This window comes from Nansenia antarctica (genome assembly GCF_963989245.1).
Source record: "Nansenia antarctica genome assembly, chromosome: 15".
NCBI classification, from domain to species: Eukaryota; Metazoa; Chordata; class Actinopteri; order Argentiniformes; family Microstomatidae; genus Nansenia; species Nansenia antarctica.
Window position 1 is genome coordinate 17,729,045 of NC_137685.1, and position 9,523 is coordinate 17,738,567.

Consider the following 9,523-nt stretch of genomic DNA (forward strand, 5'->3'; position numbering starts at 1 on the left):
GAGAGTGAATGCTATAGAACTTTTTTTTATTGTCTACCTGGTATGGTGACAAGAAAATCAACCCCTTATAAAACCTGAAATGTGGCTCTCACAGATGCCAATCAGTGCAATATCCATTTAAGATATAAAACAGTCGTAGTAGTAGTGCAACAGCAAGTGAACATTTACAAACAAAATAACTTTAAGATATAAAACAGTCGTAGTAGTAGTGCAACAGCAAGTAAACATTTACAACATTGTCCCATTGTCCCACATTGTCAACAAAGGAGAGGGGCAGGTCACAGAGCACAATCATTTCAGACATTTTCTCAGTCATCTTTCTTGCCATTTCACTCGTCGCGTCCCACTGGTCCTTTTTATGGAATGCGCTACTCAGCATTTGTTGTTTTGCTCCATCCGTTCTCTTGCTCGCTGTCGCTGCAGTAGATGACAGAAACTCGTCGTGCTCTTTAATATGTTTTAGCTTTAAATGCTTAATTAAGTTGCTAGTATTGAAACTGGCAGCTTTAGTGCCACCCCTCGACACATTGAGACCGCAAATTGTGCATTTAGCCTTTGTACACACCGGACTATCCACCTTGAAATATCTCCAAACCGCCGACATGTTTTCCTCTATAGCATGCGTGTTTGTTTTTCCGCGATAGTGAAAAGTGAAAACGAAAGCTGCCACGCCATTGGTTGAGAGCAGCTGCTCTGGGAGGAGCATGCCTGGGCATGTCTGCGCATGTCTGTGTTAGGAAGGCGGTGTCAGATTACAGACAAGCTGAGAAAAACGCAACGTGGTATCGGGAGTTATTATTTGTTAGTACTCGCCGATACCGATACCAGCATTTTTGTGCGTATCGGTGGCCATGCCGATACTAGTATCGGTATCGGAACAACACTAGTTATATGACACCTGTAGCGAGATAGATAGATAGAGCCAAAAGTAAAAAGTCGCTGAGAGACGCAACCAGGGTCTGGCTGGTAATTGTATGATGCGCCAAACAATCCGCATTTATTGAATAGAACAATCAAACTTGGCGACGTACAAAAATAATCCATAAGCGATCAAAACCAGAAAAATAACAAACAATGCGTATAGAATATAGAATAGAATAGACTTTATTGTCCTTGTACAGTTGCCTATACAATGAAATTGTAGTGGTTCTTCTGAAGGTGCAAAAACAGAAAAACATATTCACATATTCACAAACCTATACACATAACATATCACAAATATTACACACTAGAAAAATTCAAAAGCGAAAATGCTATAAAACAAGCTAAGAGACAATGAGGTCCGTGGTGTCAAGTGCAAATAAAGACAACAATATTAAGAAAATAAAAACAACTATAAAAGCAAGCTAAAAGACATGAGGTCAGTGTCTCATCATATGACTTCTCAATACGGTGATCAAGGCAATAAACAAACAAGTAAACTCACAATAAACCCAGCCTGTTATACTAAATACCCCCTAAATCATATTCATGCCTCCGACAACACCTCAGGTCTTTGGGTGGTTCATCCACATGGATGGAGGCAGACTGAAAGTCTGTAATCCTACTTTGATTGTTTGTTTATTGCCTTGATCACCGTATTGAGAAGTCATATGGTTATGGGGGGTGATATTGCAAGGTAATTTAAGCACCTGCGCACCTTGCATTGCGGTAGTGGAGAGAGAGGGGAGCAATGTATTTTTGTTGACCGCATTATACGCATATGACGCAGATGAACCACTGATGAACCAGATGAGACACTGACCTCATGTCTTTTAGCTTGCTTTTATAGTTGATTTTATTTTCTTAATATTGTTGTGAATACCGGTATGTGAATATGTTTTTCTGTTTTTGAAGGACTAGCTCGTATGGAGCTTTTCCTGATTATGGTGACGCTTCTGCGACGCTTCCAGTTTGTCTGGCCTGAGGACGCAGGGGAACCTGACTACACTCCTGTGTTTGGAGTTACTCTGTCCCCCAAGCCCTATAGACTAGGTGTAAGGCTGAGAGGGAACCAGTGAGGGGGAAGAGGTCAGGTATAGTCTGATATTATCGATGTGATATAGTTAAACCCTGTATGGTGTTGTTGTTGTTGTTGTTGTTGTTGTTGTTGTTGTTGTTGTTGTTGTTGTACGTAAATCTATTGTACTTGCTATTGTGTTTTACACAAATAATTGTTGCTGTCAGTTTTGCTTTGTATAACCTTGATTAAGATTGATGGAACACTTGGCGCACTGTGTGACAAAATGTTGGTTCAAGTAAATATGTCTTCCTCCTTCGTCTCCTTCCTTACATGCGTTACCATTGAAGAGCATACGTTGTTAAAATGTTATTGGACTGGTATGTAATATTTTTGTAAAATAAATAGTTAGCAAACATTAGTTTAACATAAGTTATGTGGAATGTTTGGCTTGCTGAATTCTTAATAAAAGTATTTATAAATGATTGTTCTGCAGTTGTTCCTCGTCTCTAAAGCATCTTTCACACAGGTCACAACCAATGAATCGAGACTAGCAACCTGTCTTGTACAGTTGCAATCAAAATTATTCAACCCCCAATTGCACATTAGGTTTATTGGCAAACTATTTCTCAGCTGTTTGCAATAAACAAATTACACAATAACTGTTTAAGTAGTTCAATGTCACTAATATATATAATATATAATAATATAATACGTAAAAAAAAAAAATCCAAATTCAACACAAAATTCGACTTGAGTAGGCTACAGCTCAAGCAGGAGTTGAAAATGTGAGAAAGATGCGGTGGCAACAACAGATTAACATCGCTATTAAAATCGATTTTTCTCGGACCTAGCAAAAGTGAACACTCGCATATGGAGTATACGGTTTTAGCAACAATGCATATCAGACTGAAAGGATATTACTATGGAAGGAGTCGCAGAGCTATATTATTTACAGTGCAATAAAATATGAAATAAAATTGTATTGGTCATTTAAACACAATATGCAAGACACAGCGTAATGAAGTGCTTTTGGGCAAACAATGACGCAACAATCAACAATACATTTTGTTGTCCTGGTGACGCCATGACGTAATAATAACATAACGTCATCATACATTGATATATAGCCCATAACAATCATCAACAACATTCAGACACGCTGTATCTATCAGAGAGTACACGTATTGCGACAGACTGCGCTTACTTATCTATAGCCATGGCGATGTTACCGGACCGTTAACATGTCAGCCACTTCAACCAAATTCGTGCGCTTCCGCGTGCCCTTGCAGTCGTCTGCAAGCTTGGATCCAAGCTCGGTTCCAAGGTTGGTTCCCAGCTCGGAGCTTCAAGGTTTCGATGCGGTCATTGGATTGCAGCTCATGGTGTGTATCCTCTCCTTGCTCTGGCTCCTGAGCTGGATGATTAACCGGAGGAAAGGTGGCACCGGCGCGCTCCCGGCAAGTGAGGTAAACTGCGCGTCAATATTAATATTAATGAGCGTCAAGCAACGTTGGGCTAGTGCTGTGTGTTATGATTAGGGTTGTGTGTCAGGGCTGTGTGTTTTAATGCTGTGTGTCAGGGCTGTGTCTTAAGGCTGTGTGATAGGGCCAGTGGCGGATTAACGCATAGGCTTACTAGGCTGCAGCCTAGGGCCACCACCACTAGGGGGCCACCTAACATTGGATTAAAAAAAAAAAAAAAAAAATTTGATAATAATAATAAAATAACATATTATTTTCTATCCTGAGGCGGCGAGGCCCCCCTATATTTTCTATCCTGAGGCCCCCCTATATTTTCTATCCGTTTGTTAAGTCTGAAGTTCAAAAGTGACGTTTAGCCATTTCCGTTTTGGAAACCAAACCAAACCAAACCAGAAATTCAAAAGTTGCAAAAATGAAGCGGACGCACATGAGTGGGGCCAAAAAACGAAAAGAACTAATGAAAAAAGAACTAAATATAGCAAAGTTGCCCAAGATTTCAACATTTTTTTCTAATAATGCTGCTGCGCCTGAAACGACCAATGTTGTCGAGAGTGAGAGCCACGAAACTGTTAGCTCTGGGTCGGGTGTCGCTAGCACAAGCAGCGCTGAGGCGAACATGGCCATGGGGGGAGAGATGCAGGCTGTCGAGGCTGAGCGCGGAGAAGAGGCACTAACTTTACCAGTACCACCACCAGCTGACAGTGACACTGATACCGAGCAGGACAATCAAGAAGAGGAGGCAACACGTGGACCACCAAGTCCAGACACAAATCCTACCACCACTTACAGCTCGGATCCTGGATTGTGGGATACAGTTGGTGAAGACATGAGAACATATTGGATTAAGATGGGGCCACAATGTTGTCAAAATGAAGATGCTAATGTCGCCGCTTCAGAAACACAGCACAAGCATCAGAAGAGGTATTTTTCAAAAACACTATTTAAAAGAAAAAAGTCAAATGGCGAAACCGTGCCTCGAGAATGGTTAATTTATTCACCTGCAAAAGGAAAAGTATTTTGTTTCGCATGTAAATTATTTGGTGACGGTGCTCATAAATCAGGACTCAAAACAGGCTACAATGACTGGAAAAACGCAGCAGTGTGTCTGGCTGAGCATGAAGGTTCCGAAAGCCATGTGATGCGCAGCGCTGCTGCTGGCTGTATTGACTCAGAACTAAAAAAGCAGTTTAACAACGAGTGTGCTTATTGGACAGATGTGTTAAAGCGAGTGGTTGTAGTGGTGAAGTTTCTTGCAGAGCGAGGATTACCATTGAGGGGACACTGTGAAACCTTTGGCCAGCCTGATAATGGGAATTTTATGGGTGTTTTGGAAGCGATCAGTGTGTTTGATCCATTCTTGAAAGCGCACATAGACAAATATGGAAATGCTGGCAAGGGAACCACATCTTACCTCTCATCAACAACATGCTTAGAATTTATTGAATTGATGGGAGAGCATGTCCTAGCTGAGATAATCAGTCAGGTAAAAATAACAAAGTATTTTTCAATCAGCGTCGACTCTACACCAGATGTTGCACACACAGACCAGCTCACATTCATCATACGATATGTGTCACCAGATGGATGCGTGGAGGAGCGTTTTCTTAAGTTTTTGCCAATTCAGAGTCATTCAGGGGAGTCACTTTATCAGTCTGTTCTTGGCGTTTTGGAAGAAATGGGCATTGACATCAATAACTGCCGAGGCCAATGTTATGACAATGCAGCCAACATGTCCGGCATTTACAGTGGTTTGCAAGCACGCATTAAGAAGATAAATAATTTGGCCGAGTGGGTACCCTGCGCAGCGCATACACTCAATTTAGTGGGAGTTGCCGGTGTAGATTGTTGCCCTGTGACAATGGAATTTTTTAATTTTGTACAGACGCTTTATAATTTTTGTTCCAAATCCACGGCGCGTTGGCAGATAATAACTGCGGGGCTAAATGTTATTGACAACTAGAGGCTGGAGACATTGAAAAGTTTGTCAGATACTAGATGGTCAGCACATGCGCAAGCAACAAAAGCACTACACCAGAACTATGCCAACATCCAAGAGTCACTGAAGAAGATGAGCGATGACCCGATCCAAACTGGCGCTACTCGGGATGATGCCACGACACTTTACAAAAAGATGGAAAAATTAGAGAACGCCTTTCTGTGTTCTATGTGGAACACCATACTGCAGCGCTTTCACAAAACTAGCGAAGCTCTACAGGCAGTAGAGCTGGATTTATGTAATGCTGTTGATTTAGTCTACTCATTGAGGGATTACGTGGCCAGTCTTCGGGACGATTTTGACAAGTTTGAGAGTGCTGCAAAAAACATGTCCTGGTTGTCCCAATACTACAAAGCAGACACACAGAGGCAGAGAAGACGAACAAAACAGGCAGATGAATCCACTGAACCTGACTGTGAGCGATCAGGCCGAGACAACTTTAAAGTAACGGTTTATATCACTGTCATAGATCGACTCGTCATGGAACTAGAGAGGAGGTATCACTCATACAAAGATATTCAGCAGACATTTGGTTTTTTGAACAATATTCCATCCATCTCCATGCTAGATCTTCGCACAAGAGCGGCTAATCTGCAGAAGAAATATGCAGGTGATCTGGAGGAAGATTTTTTGGAGGAAATCAGACAATTCAGGGAATTCATTAAAGAAAATGAGGACACCTCAGCGAGGTCACTGCTGAAACTTATAAGAGGAAGGAAAATACAGGCAGTGTTTCCCAATGTTGATGTTGCACTCCGACTGTTTATGACTCTGCCTGTAACGAATGCCAGCGGGGAGCAGTCTTTTTCTAAACTGGCACTTGTCAAAAACAAACTAAGATCCACAATGGGCCAAGAGAGGCTAAATCACCTGTGCCTGATGTCAATTGAGTCTGACATTCTGCGCACATTGGATTACACCAGCCTCATTAAGGACTTTGCTGCCAGAAAATCAAGGAAAAAGACCTTCTAAGGGTAGGACCATTTATGATTGTGTTGCCTTAATCTGGGCATCTATCTCTTATTTTGTGGATGTAATTTGGACTGTTGCTGTATTGATTTTGTGTGTGTGTCTCTCTCTCTCTCTCTCTCTCTCTCTCTCTCTCTCTCAGACAACAGGAGAGCAACAGAGAGACAGACAGCAGGAGAGGACAGCAACAGAGAGACAGACAACAGGACAGCAACAAAGAGACAGACAACAGGACAGCAACAGAGAGACAGACAACAGGAGAAGAGAGCAAAAGAGAGACAGACAACAGGAGAGGAGAGCAACAGAGAGACAGACAACAGGACAGCAACAGAGAGACAGACAACAGGACAGCAACAGAGAGACAGACAACAGGAGAAGAGAGTAACAGAGAGACAGACAACAGGACAGCAACAGAGAGACAGACAACAGGAGAGGAGAGCAATAGAGACAGAACTGAGGTGAGGTGAGCAACAGAGATAGTTCAGGATGATAACAACCTTTTCAGTGCATTTTTTATTGTTTGCATTATGTTATTAAAGCACAATGTGTTTTATGGTAAAGCATTATGAGTGGTCTGTGTGTGCAGGGTGCTCGTGAGTTGTGTATTTTGGGGAGGGGGAGGCTCGTGTATGAATGAATGAATGAATGGACTTTATTGTCATTGCTACAGTACAGGTACCAAACAACGACATTTAGGAGGGGTGGCTCCCCTGGTGTTAGGAAAGGAAAAAAAAAAAAAAAAAAAAGGGGGGGGGGGCCTCACACAAAGGAGTAGCCTAGGGCCACTGACCACCTTAATCCGCCACTGGATAGGGCTTGCGTGTATTTAAAAGGCTAATACTTACATTACATTCCCATTTTGTATTTGAACAGGAGGAAATCTCGACACCAACAATTGACCAAAAAATGTAAGTGTCATTAATTATGATTTGTCATAATTCTTTGTTAAACTAAAGTGGTTTGATGATAACATGAACAGCCTAAATGCCTGCTGTGTTAGCCAGAATGAGAGCCCTGTTTGTTGTCCTCCTGCAGAAAGCTGTTGAAGGAGTTCACAGACCAAATTTTAAAAAAGCGATTGGAGAAGATGCTGGACATCCTGGAGTTTAAGCTGGATACGCACCTGGGCTCTGACTCCTCCTCTGACTCCGCCTCCTGCTCCAATTGGCCCTCCTCCTCGGCTCAGTCGTCCAGCTGCTGCTCTCAGAGGCCCTGTAGAACGTGTCGCCATAGGAACAGAAGAGGGGGGGGGGACAGGTGTCCAGGCGTGCCAGACTTCTTCCAGTCAAAAAGTTCAGCCTGCCAGCAAGACTCCAGTGCCTGTCACAGTTCCTCTGAGAACACGACCCGTGACCCCCTGCTGTCTCTGGATTTTCAAGACTCTGACCCGGACCTCCATCACAACCAGCACAAACAAGACCTGACCACTAACCCCCACGCCACTCTCAACCAGAGCCCCGAGCAGAGTACTACCCACGCCACTCTCAACCAGAGCCCTACCCCCAGACCGGGCCGGCTGGTCGTGCAGTGGAGGCGTGGACCCCCGGAGGCCCAGTGCCGCCCCAGACGCCCCCTGGAGTCCGGCACGAGTGCCTCCTGCCCACGGGCCAACTCTCCGTGCCAGCCTGTCACCACGGCAACGGAGGGCAAGCCCATCATGATGTTCCTGCGGGCCGCCTCCGTCCCCTTCATCTCTCAGGAGACCAGAGAGAAGTTGGAGTCGCACGTCCGAGGCAAACTCAGCCATCGTCTCTGGGGCTTCCCCCAGCGGGTCACCAGGTACGTGGGAGACCTGACGTCTCTTCTGGTGCCCTCGCTGGCCACGGGAGACAGCAGGGTCATGGGCCATGTGACCGGCTCTGTGTTCTCTCTGTGGGACAGCCGGCTGAGGGACAAGAGCAGACCACAGGTTAACCCCAACCTGAACACAAAGCCTAACCTGAGAACGGTCATCCTGCCCCACCCGGCTAGTACTGGTGACACCAACCCTTCCCAGAGGGCTTTGCAGGAGAAGCAAGAGCCCAGGCTGGACATGAGCCTGAGGAGGAAGTGTCTGGAGGTCAAACTGTCTCACAATCAGGGAGATTCCCTCCATGAACCAGCCAACCAGGGAGGTACCCTCCACCAACCATGTCATCAAGGAGGTTCCCTCCACCAACCAGCCAATCAGGGAGGTTCCCTCCACCAACCATGTCATCAGGGAGGTTCCCTCCACCAACCAGCCAATCAGGGAGGTCCCGTCCACCAACCAGATCATCAGGGAGGAGAAAAAAAAGCTCAGTGGCTGTCAGTGGCTGTCTCGGTGGCTGAGTCAGTGGCTGTCTCAGTGGCTGTGTCAGTGGCTGTCTCAGTGGCTGTCAGTGGCTGTCTCATTGGCTGTCTCAGTGGCTGTCTCATTGGCTGTCTCAGTGGCTGTGGCTGTCTCAGTGGCTGTGTCAGTGGCTGTCTCAGTGGCTGTCAGTGGCTGTCTCAGTGGCTGTCTCAGTGGCTGTCTCAGTGGCTGTCTCAGTGGCTGTCTCAGTGGCTGTCTCAGTGGCTGTGTCAGCGGCTGTGTCAGTGGCTGTGTCAGTTGCCGTGTCAGTGGCTGTCTCGGTGGCTGTCTCAGTGGCTGTCTCAGTGGCTGTCTCTGTCACGTCCTAACTCTGTCACGTCCTAACTCTGTCACGTCCTCTCATTTGAGTGAGGATGCTGCAGTCATGGCTGATGCAACAAGAAACAGCAGAAAAGCTGGTTCAACCCCATGGCTCCCGGACATATTAAGCATTATATTTTGGATATTTTGGATACAGTGGAAGATGTATACATTAAACTGTCTATCTTTCTCTACATATTTCTCAATTTTGTGTTCCTGAGCTGATTGTTGACTTCATGTAGCCTATGGGACCAGCCTCATTTATAAAGCTTTGCGTATAACTGGCGTAAACGGCTTGCGTACCTACGCAAAGCAAGAACATTTACCCACACCAACATTCGGATTAATAAAACAGTGCGCACGCCAGTGGCATTTGCAAGTCCCACACCTGCTTCCATTTATGAATCACAATCAACTCTAAAATGTTGTGCACGTGAACGAGCATCTTGTACCACCCTTTTTGACGCCCATAGTTGCCTATAATAATAACTTTGTATTTGTAT